Source organism: Panthera uncia (assembly GCF_023721935.1).
Source record: "Panthera uncia isolate 11264 chromosome D3 unlocalized genomic scaffold, Puncia_PCG_1.0 HiC_scaffold_8, whole genome shotgun sequence".
Classification (NCBI taxonomy): domain Eukaryota; kingdom Metazoa; phylum Chordata; class Mammalia; order Carnivora; family Felidae; genus Panthera; species Panthera uncia.
The window spans coordinates 52,170,598-52,183,115 of NW_026057586.1; the positions used below are offsets into that span (position 1 = coordinate 52,170,598).

Genomic DNA, 12,518 nt, shown 5'->3' on the forward strand with positions numbered 1-12,518 from the left:
ACTATAATTTCAACTGGGTCTTTTTTAAAATTTTTATTCTAACTTGAGTTAGTTAACATACAATGTTATATTAATTTCAGGTGTACAATATAGTGATTTAACAATTCCAAAAATCACCCAGTGCTCATCACAAGTCCACTCCTTAATCCCCATCATCTTTTTAACCCCCCCCCCCCCCCCCACCTCTCCTCTGGTAACCATCAGCTTGTTCTCTATAGCTCAGTCTGTGTCTTGGTCTGTCTCTTTTTTTTTCCCCCTTTCCTTGTTTCTTTTCTTCCTTAAATTCCACATGAGTGAAATCATATAGTATTCATTGTTCTCTGACTTATTTCACTTAGCATTATACTCTCTAGCTCCATCCACATTGTTGTCAATGGCATATTTCATTCCTTTTTATGGCTTGAATAATATTTCATTGTATGTATATATCACCTCCTCTTTATCTATGCATCAACTGACACTTGGGCTACTTCTATATCTTGGCTATTGTAAATTGTGCTGCTATAAATATATGGGTGCATGTATCCCTTTGAATTAGTGTTTTTGTATTCTTTGAGTAAATACCCAGTAGCACATTACTGGATAGTAGGGTAGTTCTATTTCAACTTTTCCATACTATTTTTCACAGTGGCCACACCAGTTTGCATTCCCATCAACAGTGCAAGAGAATTCCTTTATCTCTACATCCTCACCAAAGCCTGTTGTTTCTTGTGTTTTTGATTTTAGCCTTTCTGACAGGTGTGAGGTGATACCGCATTGTAGTTTTGATTTGCATTTCTCTGATGATAAGTGATGATAAGCATCTTTCCATATTAGCCATCTGGACATCTTCTTTGGAGAAATGTCTAGTCATGTCTTCTGCCCATTTTCTAATTGGATTATTTGTTTTTGGGGTGTTAAGTTTTATAAGTTCTTTATATTTTTTGGATAATAACCTTTTATCAGATATGTCATTTGCAAATATCTTCCATTCTGAACATTATCTTTTAGTTTTGTTGATTGTTTCCTTTGCTGTGCAGAAGCTGTTTATTTTGATGTCGTCCCAATATTTTATTTTTGCTACTGTTTCCCTTGCTTCAGGGGATCAACTGGGTCTTGATGTTTAGCCTGATGTGTATATTGTCTTTATAAATTAAGAATATTAATCTTTTATCAAATCGTAACAAATATTTTTCTCAATATGCCATTTACTTTTCCATTTTGATATCCTAAATTGGGAAAGAGCCATAATTCATCACCTATTTTGGGAGAGGATACCAATTCCTTGAGAATCTGATAAAGTCCCTCATTAGAAAAATGAGCATATGCATATACCTATTTGCAAACAATTTTAAAGGGTTTATGGATCTCTTGAATTCCATCTACAGACTCTTTCAATTATATTATTCACTACTCTTTGATCTAGGTCCCAACCACCTTATAACCCTACAGGATGATAGAAATTCATTGCACTTTCTTACCAATTGCAATGTGTAAAAAGAATATAGAGTGTGTTGTATACATAGTGCTGTGTTGAGCAGAACTAGTATGTAAGGTCAGAAAGAAACTGTTATATCAGTCCAAAAACCTGAGCTCTCATGCTAATTCTGTCAATAGCTAAATTCTGTCAGTAGCTGAGAAAAGCTACTTAATCTTCTTTCCAGATCTTCATCTGTAAAGTATGTACATATGTGTGTTTACTCATGTGTGTATGTGTGTGTGTATAAGGTATAGTTAACGGGATAATTAACATTCTCCATTCTATTTCTTAAAAGTACATATATCACGGACCAAAGTGATATTCTGTTATACAACATTTTTATTTTTAAGTCATTAAAAACCATACTGTAGAAAAGACACATAAACTCCAAACAACACAGCTGTGACTCTTCAGCACTCCTTAGTTACAAGTAGTTACACTGCCATTTAATGGTACCATTAAAAATGCATTGTTACCATAGTAACTGCAACATTACAAGACACCAAATCTTTCCCTGAAATACTCATGCTGAGCAGCATACAGTATCTTATGCAATAGTTGCTTCCACCTTTTATTTTTTTAACTGAGAATGCTTAGCTTTCCCTTCTTCTCCAATTTATTTGTAACCCTGAAAACCTATCAAGAAACTGCTTTAAAAAAAAAAAAAAAACTTTCTGATACAGTACCAGATAACAGGGCACTATCTTATAGAATGAGAAACAAAAATATTCCCACTGTAGACAAAATTCTGATAGAATTCTCCTGCTACCAGCTTTTTATCTCTTTGTCCCTATTATTCCTGCCTGCTGGTCCTTTGCCCTCTGTTTTTTTTACACCCCCGCTCCTGACAGTCTGTCACTTGCACATTCTATGTCCTATTTCTCCCTGGGTGGTCACTAAGAACCAAAATATTAGTAGACATTGATTTGAGAGATGAACTCACAAGGCTAATTGTATTTTAAGAGGACAATCCGGAAGGCTACAAATCTTTCAAGACTCAAAGCTTTAAAAGTCAAGGGGCAGATAATACAGTTAAGTAATTTGACATAGAATAGCCTAGCCTCATTAACTCCAGATAAGCTATCTTCTACTCCACCCACTTTTGAGGTCTTTTTTTCCCTCCATTAAAAAAGTATTTGTTGAGCACCTACCCAGTGCTTTCCAAGGCATAGAAGCTATACCAGCCAATGAGACTGACAGTGCATATCATCTATTTCTGTTTAGTTCAAAGGGAGATAGAAATCAAAAAGTAGGGGCGCCTGGGTGGCTCAGTCGGTTAAGCGTCCGACTTCGGCTCAGGTCATGATCTCACGGCTGGTGAGTTCAAGCCCCGCGTAGGGCTCTGTGCTGACAGCTCAGAGCCTGGAGCCTGTTTCAGATTCTGTGTCTCCCTCTCTCTCTCTGACCCTCCCCCGTTCATGCTCTGTCTCTCTCTGTCTCAAAAAGTAAATAAACGTTAAAAAAAATTTTTTTTTAAATAAATAAAAAAAAAAAGAAAATCAAAAAGTAGGGGCACCTGCGTGGCTCAATCAGTTGAGCATCCGACTTCAGTTCAAGTCATGATCTCACAGTTTGTGGGTTTGGGCCACACATCAGGCTTACTGCTCTCACTGCAGAGCCTGCTTCAGATCCTCTGTTCCTCTCTCTCTCTGCCCCTCCCCTGCTTTCTCTCTCTCTCTCTCTCAAAAATAAACACACACACACACACACACCCAATCAAAAAGTAAACAAACAAGTCATTTCCCAGGGGTGCAGGATGGAGCACCCAATGGCCTACAGAGCAACATGTCTAAGTTTTATTGTCACTACTGCAAAACATACCTCACCCATGACTCTCCATCAATGAGAAAGATACACTGCAGTGGTCAGAAACACAAAAAGAATGTGAAAGACTACTTTCAGAAATGGATGGAAGAGCATGCTCAGAGCCTGATTGAGAAAATAACCGTTGCCTTTCAGCAAGGGAAGATGCCCCCTACACCATTCTCTGTTCTTCCTCCTCAAGGGCAATGATCCCACCTCCCCCCAGTCTCCTGGGTCCTCCTCACCCTGGTATGATGCCAGCACCCCATATGGGGCCCTCCCATGATGCAAATGATGGGCCTTCCTCCTCCTGGGATGATGCCAATGGGACCTACTCCTAGAATGAACCTGCGTACAGGAGGCCACATGTCAAAGATGCCTGGGCCCCCAGTGATGAGACCTCCAGCCCATCCCATGATGGTGCCCACTTGGCCAGGAATGAATCGACCAGATAAATAAGGAGAGACAAGAACCTCTTTATATCCATTTTATTTTACTTGTTCTATTTCACCAAGAGATCATGGTGCTGTGACTCTGGGTGTTTTCTAACAGCATGACAAGGAAGACTTGTTCTCCTTCCTATCAAAGAAGAGAATAGTTTTCCAAGGAAGTAGTGGGACTTAAAAAAAAAAAAAAAAAAAAAAAAGCATTTGTATTGTGAAATGTGAAAATAAAACTGTCAACTGTTTAAAAAAAAAAGTTAAACGAACAATTTTTTTTACAAAAGATAAACTCAGCCCTGAAGGTCTAAAAGAGCTTTTCAAGTAAGATGGACTGACCCCTTGGTTGCAAGCCTTGAGATACAGAAGAATTCTACATGTTTTTGGAACAGTAAAAGGCCAGTGTGTTTAAAGCACAGTTTATGAAAAGGAAAGTAGTTTAGGATGAGGTCAGAGAAAAGTATGGGCCAATTCCTGTAAGATCTTAGAGATGAAAATGAAGTCTGGAAATCTAATGGGAAGTCAATGGAAGATTTCAAAGAGGGAAGTAAAATGATCTGATTTACCTTTTGTAAACATCACTCCTGGCTTCTATATGAAGAATCAACTGTAGCAGGAGACAAGGGAATAAAGGAGACACATCTGAGGAAACTGCAATCGTCGAAGTAAGGTACAGTAGTTGTAACTGCCAGCAAGGGCTATGGCATGGCTTTTCAATTAAAATGAAAAGGCTTTGACAGGGATGTTAAAAAGTGTTATCTGCTTTCACTCCCCAAATGCCATCATGGCTGCTATTTTCTAGTCCAGACTCTAATGGACAAGTGAAAAGAATACAATCACAATTCTTCTATTCCAGGACTTCTGTGACTAGCTCTGATTTGGTCAATACTTAAGTGAAGCACCAATCACAGAGTTTCTAAGACTTTTAATAAAATATAGTAAAAGCAATAAACATAATTTATACAGAAGAGAACAGAGTTAAAACCAAGGTAGAAACCCTGCATTTCTACCTCCCAATGTGTAGTTCTATCCACTAGCCCATACTTCCAGTGATTCCAGGTATGTTTCTTAATATGTTCCAGATATTATACCTCTCAATACCTATTCTAAAATTCCTTATCTATGTAGCAACCATCCAAAAATAATGCAACAAATAAGCAAGGGAATTAATTAAGTGCCTAATTAACCTTGAGGTGTCATGAGAAACTTTACCAAGGTTTGCCATAATCTTTTTTTAAAAACTGAATCTATTCTTCATTAGTATATATATTATGTGCTTTCACATGGAATCACAGAATAACAAATTGTTAGAGGTGCAAAGAAATCTTAGAGTTTATTCTAAGGTTAAGATTGCACAAATTGGTATATTTAAATAATTTTCCCAAAATTATAATGCACACTAGAATCAGGTGCTAAACAAGAACACAATTGGTACATACTCTGACAGGTTGCATTCAATCCATTTATCTTGCCCCTTTTCCAAAATCCTAACCTATCTCATGCTCTCATTCCCCCACTTATTGGTGTATATTCCATGGGCATCACTGCAACCACTGCCTTGCATATATGCTCAATTTTCTTGACCATCATTCACTCTGTCATACTCTAAGCCCCAATCATGATTAAATCCAACTTTCTACCTACTCCACACCTATATCTAAGCATCTGAATATGTCTGGAGAAAAGTACACACTTGACAGATGTCAGCTAAATGTAAAAACACTAACCTCAAGGGGCTTCTCATTCTTCTCCGTGATCCAACTGAATTTCCACAGTCAATCTCATTCCCATTCTTCAAATCACACCTCCTTTTAGCCTCAAACTCTACAACTCCCCACCACCCTCATTATCGTCACACCAAGAAAACTGAAGCAATCAGAAGAGAACTTAAAAGTTATCCCCACCAAAACTGCCCTCTTTTCTTCAGGTGTACCCATATATTCTGCCTTCCCTTCTGTTATAGAGGATGAGCTCCTCCATGCATCTAGTTCCTTCCTTTCTTGACTAGATTCTACCACCTCTTTCCTACTACAGAACACTTCTCCTGCAATTGTTCCACCCTGCCTTAATTTATCCACTTTCCCTTTCTACTGGAGATACATGTGCATTTATTCATGATTCTGCAATTTAGGTGGGCAGTTCCTCTGATGTGTTCACTTATGAGGTCACATGTGTGCTGCAGTCACCTGGCAGTTCATCTGGAACTGGAAGTCTAGCGTGACCTCAATCCTTTGTCTGGTGGTTAGCTAGGGCTCTTGGCTGGGGTATCTCAGTTCTCTTCTACAATGCCTTTCTAGCAGGATAGTTCTAATTTCTGGTATGATGGGGGAACATTCCAAGAGAAAATGAGCAGAAACTGCAAGGTATCTTAAGACCTTGCTGAGAAGTCACACATCACCTCCACAGCATTATATTGCCCAAAGCAAGTTTAAAAGCCAGCCCAGGTTAAAAGGGAGGAGAAAAGAGACCCTATCTCTTGATAGTAGGGGCTGCAAATACATCCAACACAATCAAGGTATTTAAGGAAATCTCAATGCCTCATTTGCTGAAAGCAAAAAGAAGCCTCCTTAAGCATTATCCCAATATCTTCCAAGTGTTCTTATTAAACTTTCAGATACAGAATTATGCCCCAGGCTGGAGCTATAAACCATCTTCAATCAGAATTCCCCTTCTTAGTAACACTGGAAAAAATTTCATAGAATTATTCTTTCTTCCTTTCAAATCTCCTGCCCTCTCAGACACAACCCCAATCCAAACAGCAAAATAGTTGCCAAGAACAGTTGGGGCACATAGAGAAAGGTGGGAGTAAGAGAGAGATTACTAAATATGCTACATGCATTCATTTTGAGTTAAATAACAAGTCATTTCAAACATTTCATTCAATTAAATCCTAAAATATGTACAAATGGTAGAATTTTAAAAGGTCTTCAAAGGAAAAAAACTGAATATTTAAGATTATATTAATCAGCTTGGAAAGTACATGGTAGATTCTGATGAGAGGTGTATCTAGGTTTGCATGGAATATTGGGTGGAAAAAGAAAAGTAATAGATATAAATGAGCTACTTAGAATAAAAGTGCTGACACTAGATCTTGAAAGTGACAGTAGGAAGTGGAGTTAATGAGGAGGACAATCTAAAAACATTGCAGCTATTCTAACATGAAGAAAATTGTGTTCTCTTAGCATTTAGTACAAAAATTCCTTTGTAGAGAGAACATCACCTTTATTTGAGAGATGCCCTAATAAGCCCCTTTGCAAGAGAAACAAATTGGCTGGGCTTTGGTTTCTTGAGGAAGAGAGGAAGTAGTCAGCATTAAAAAAAGAGAGAAGTGTTTTGCTTGAGCGAGAGCCAGAAAGAAAAATCAGGGTTGCCCAATGCTGACAGGCGAAGGGAGACTAAGGAAAGACACTGGGCTCATGGGATGGAGTGACTTTAGGGCAATAAAAGGCTGTTGGGAGATATTTTAAGGGAAATGTTGAATGTAACTCCCCCCAAAAACCCAGCAAAGTCTACCAAAATTCATAAAATGCTGCATGTAGCTGAATTTTTCTTCCTTTACAGACTCTTAAAGTAGAATGTGGAAAAAAATTTTTTAACTAGATTAGGAGGGAAAAAAAGGATGAGTAGAAATGGGGCTGTAACGTGGAACTGAAATATAGTCATTCTCTCCACCTCTCATTTCAGCTTGTCTCTGGATGCCAACCTCACCCTTCTCCACACCAAGGAGCAGGGAATATGATGCTTGGCAGCTCCAGACCCCGCATCCCACAGTCTCACCACCCTACTGAGTTCAAAGGTGATCCTATTGTTGGCCCAGCACACGTCAGATGTGTATCCTTAGACCAATCACTGTGGCCAAAAAGATGACATCTTCCATTGCGTGACTGTTAAAATGCTGATCTAAAAGAAGAGGTGGAATTGACACACAAAACAATAAATGTCCACTCCAGCCTTTACGTGGAAAATACTAAAGCGTCTAGGTCTACGTGCCAGAAGGTTCAGGAAAAAGAAATAGTCAACCAACACTCAGTGCTACAAGGCCAAAGACTGAATTACTTTCGATATAAGTAACAGTTTAAATAATTTACTACTCACTTTGTCTTTAGTCATCAAGTAAATATTATGTCATTTCTGCTTGCTATTTTTTCAAGAGGTTCTTCACAGGTGGTAAGACACTAAAGTTCCACATGAATATATAATAAATGGTAAACTGAAAAACACAATTTTTCACTTTAATTTTTTTCTGGTTCCATCAGGCCTATACATATGAATGCATACATATATTTCTCTGATATTGTTAATACATAAAATATTCAAAGGAAATATTAAAGAAAAATTCAATTACAGACACATGAAACACAAAATGGTAGGAACCTTATATCTTTTAGGCAATGAAAGTATATGTGAACTAAAATATGGCTGTTTGGTCTATTAGCAAATCTCTTTCATATTTGGTATGAAATCAAACCCTGTAGGCTTGAGGCACCGAGGTGGCTGTCAGTTAAGCAACCAACTCTTGAGTTTAGCTGAGGTCATGATCTCACAATTCATGCAATTGAGCCCTGCATCTGTGCTGACAGCACAGAGCCTGCTTGGGATTCTCTCTCTCCCTCTCTCTGCCCCTCCTCCACTTGTGCTCTCTCTCTCTCTCTCTCAAAATAAATAAACAAACTTGAAAAAAAAACAAACCTATAGGCTTTATCTAAGTCACTGACTCTAAGTTTCTCTTGCTTATTTTGATTTTAAAATAAAAAGTAATGATACTTTGGGGGCAGCTACACATGAAAAGAAAGCAAAACTAATCAATATCTAATTTTAAATGGTGATATTTACATGTAACAATAACTGTCATATTATCAAGATAACTCTCCAACTTCTCACTATATATGCTCCATGCGTCAGGGCGTTCACTTCTGTCAGGAAGCAACTTCACCGCTATAAACCATACTTTATAGGAAGTGAAAGAAAGAAAGAAAGAAAGAGAGAGAGAGAGAGAGAGAGAGAGAGAAAGAAAGAAAGAAAGAAAGAGAAAGAAAGAAAGAAAGAAAGAAAGAGAAAGGGAAGAAAGACTTCTGGGTGGTTTGTGACAAAAAAAAAAAAAAAATCTCATTGCTTAGAATAGGAAGCACCATGGCCACAACCATTGCTGGGGTTTTTGTGGCTGGTAAATTACCAGGAAGGAGAGAGAACATGAAGCTACCTTCTTTTATACCCACCCTACCTATCAAAAACAGTCCTCTTTTTCATGCCTTATTAGATGTCTGTCCAGGAGGATAACACAGGAGACCACAGAGGAAATAAGCTTACTTCAGTGTAAGAGACCATTTATTTACATTTTGAGGTGGAGTAACCACTCCAGGCTCATCTTTTTTGATTCCTTTCAAGGAGATGATTGCTTCAGATAAGCCTGCCACTCTTTTCCTACCTGGAGTTCAAGTGCTAGTTGTCCAGAGGAGACTTTAAACAGAAGGTGTGTTGCCTAAAATAGGGTCCTATCAGCAGTTTAAGGAGTTTTGTATTCTAGTCACTTGTATTGTACTTATTATAGAAAAACACACATTGTTGATCCAAGCAAAACTACATGGCGCATGAGATAGAAATAGGTCTCAGCAGGGTCATCCCTACGGGGGGCTGAATACTTGTTCTGCCCACCTGGAGAACCAAAAATATTAGGCAGAGAAGCTGACCCAATTCAAGTACCTCTCCCGAGTAATCTAAGAAGGCTTAGGAGTTTGTTTGATTATTTATTGGTTGGTGAATTGATTGGTCAGTTGGCTCAGCATCTTAAAGTACAACTAAAAACAATGTTAAATTGATTAAACTTACCTAATGGAGCATATTATAAAGAATGTAGAATATATAGAGACAGACACAGCATACACAGACCCCACACCACAAACACAGGCAAACTGGTGGGAACACCAGCACCTCTCTACTGAGGTACTGGTAAAAGTGTTAACCAGAAGCAGATAAAGGAATCATGCAGACTGGTTCTATACAGATCCTTTTTTCTTTATTTGTCCAATGTACATAATTTACAAACCTCTTTGATGGCTATATAGAACTATGTTCTATCTTCATTGGTCACTTCCTTTCACCAAAGCTGATGAATTTTCTGACTGAAATTGCTCAAAGTTCAGATTTACAAACTTTTCAACTGTTACAGCCTTTATTCAACTGCCCTAAACAACATGGATTTTTTTTCCCCTCTGCTCTCATTGGAGGTGATTCCACCCCTGGCAAGAATTAAACGATTTCTAGGCTAAGTGCTACCTCAAGGACTCTTCTCATTATTCAAAATAAAAATCACTAGGGCTTCCTCTGCCAAACACCACTTCCACCCCCATCCTTCAACATTTGTTGTTGAACAATTTCAGGCTCACTAATGGGGGGGGGGGCTTAAAAAAAACACTACACAGATGAATGATAAACAATGTGTAGTATATATATAATGGAATATTATGAAACATAAAAAAGAATACCTAGAAGGTATTATGCTAAGTGAAATAATTCAGACAGAGAAAGACAAACGCCCTATCATTTCACTTATATGTGGAATCTAAAAAATACAACAAATGAACAAAGAAACAAAAAAACAGAAACAGACCCATAATTACAGAGAACAAACTAGTGGTTGCCAGAAGTGGGGGGAAAGGGGATGGTGTAAAATCGATGAAGGGGAGTGGGAGACACAGGTTTCCCGTTATGAAATGAATACATCACAGGAATGAAAGGTATAGCATAGGGAATATAGTTAATGGTATTTTAATAGTGTTAAATGGTGACAGATGGCAGCTACACTTGTGGCAAGCACAGCATAATATACAGAATTGTCAAACCACTGTGTTGTATACCTAAAATTAATGTAACATCAGTGTGCCAACTATATTTTTAAAAATACACTACAAAATCTATAAATTAAGGAAATATCATTTTACAAATGTGTTCACTGTAAGATTCACTTAAAGAACACATTATTCTACCTCCTTTGACTTTTGACATTATTTAATTTATATGCCACATTTTAGATTCACATTAATTGAGCAAAATTGGCCTGCTGGTCTTCCTAAAATACAATTTCATTCATTTACAAGTATGTACTGCCACAGAGAGTCATTTACAAATACACATTGTCTATAAGGTTCTAGTATATTAAAAGCTAAAACAAAGCAATAGAGCCCACTACTATAACATACTCTTTCCACAAGGTAAAGTTGAAAGTTCCTTCTGCAAATCCCTGACAGGGATAGTCAGGTGAATTGTGATGGTAAAAATAAAAAGATTATCTCTAGGGAAGATTCAAAAGTGACAGATGGAGATTCCCATGTCTAACACAGTGGTAGACTAGACAATGTGAAAACCTTCTACAAATGCTGACTTTGCATATTCACACCCTCTTAAACACATTCCTTAGAAAACTAGAAGGTAAGAGAAATAATCCCCCAATGCTAAAAAAATATCAAAGCAGTTCAAATGTACTGAAGTTTTGGCTACTCTGGAGTGGAGATGTCAGTATCTATTTCTATAAAATAAGATCATGAGTTTTAAAGACTATATGGAGACAGAAAGACCTTAGGCTCAGATAAGGCAAGGTGTTGAAACTCGGGCCATATCATGAAGCCAGAACCCTCAAACGGCAACATCCTCAGTAAGAAGTGAACTAAGAAACTTTCTGCTCACATCAAAGAAAACAAGAACTGTTGTCTATCTCACCTTCACTCTGTGCATCAGTTATTGACCATTGCATAACAAACACCCAAAACTTTGTGGCTTAAAGCAACAATGATTTACTATTTCTCAGAATTTTGTGGGTTAATTGGTGATCTTCCCCTTCTGCCCCAAGGCATTCCTGCAGTTTCAGTCAGAGGTCACTGGGAAAATCCAGAAGATCCAAGATTTCATCCCAGGTCTGGAGCCTTTGTGCTGGATGTCTTCCTTATGACCTTCATTCTCAAGATAATTAGACTAGGTTATCCTACATCTTTCCTTGGGCCACACTTGCATCATGGACTGACAGCTCCCCCAGCCTTCCCCTGCTCCCTCTCTACTTTCTTTCACATAGGCACTTTCCTATGAAAATCCCCATACACTTAATCCCATTTTGGTGTCTGCTTCCAGGAGGACCTGGATTAACACACTAATTCATAATAACTATAAATTGGGAAGTAATTATTTGCTTAACAAAGTAATTCTATTAAACAATGAATTCCCTTGGAGCACTTTTACCTTTTTTAGCTTGAAGTTTTTTAACCTTCAGAAAGCACTAAAGATAACCTAATAAACACTTATGTACCCAACACCTGTAAGGGACTAAATTTAGCACATTTTATGTGATTTGATTGAAATATAATTTTTCTAAAGTTAGGCAAGCTATGATTGGATTAGTGTTTTGCCTCTCAGAAATACACTGCTCTGTTCACCTCCCTAAATTCATGAGGCTCTAGGACAACTCAGGAAAATTAGTTGCCTGATTCCTTGACGTTCTGAATAATAAAAACATTAGAGGATTACAATAAACAACCTATAATGTGTACCATTTGTTCATTTTTAATTTGGGGGCCATTTGATTATAAGCTTCCTTTAAAAAGATCCCATGAAATGCCTCTGCAAAGTTAGCATACTGTTTCATCAGCATGTTTACTCATCAAGTAGGAAAATGTAAGCCTTGAAATTCCAAATGTCACAGTGATTCACTTAGTGGGGTACCATAGGTGTTACTTAAAATCCATTATTTTTAAGAATAATTAAACCAGAAAAGCTTTAAAGACCTATATTTCAAAATAAAAAGAACATTCTCAGAAGAAAACACATTTGGA

The 12,518-nt window shown here is 37.6% G+C and overlaps 1 pseudogene; it reads left to right on the forward strand.

The window, feature by feature from the left end:
* The first annotated feature begins 3,244 nt into the window (after positions 1 to 3,244).
* On the forward strand, positions 3,245 to 3,721 carry LOC125914790 (U1 small nuclear ribonucleoprotein C-like; annotated as a pseudogene).
* Positions 3,722 to 12,518: the final 8,797 nt, after the last annotated feature.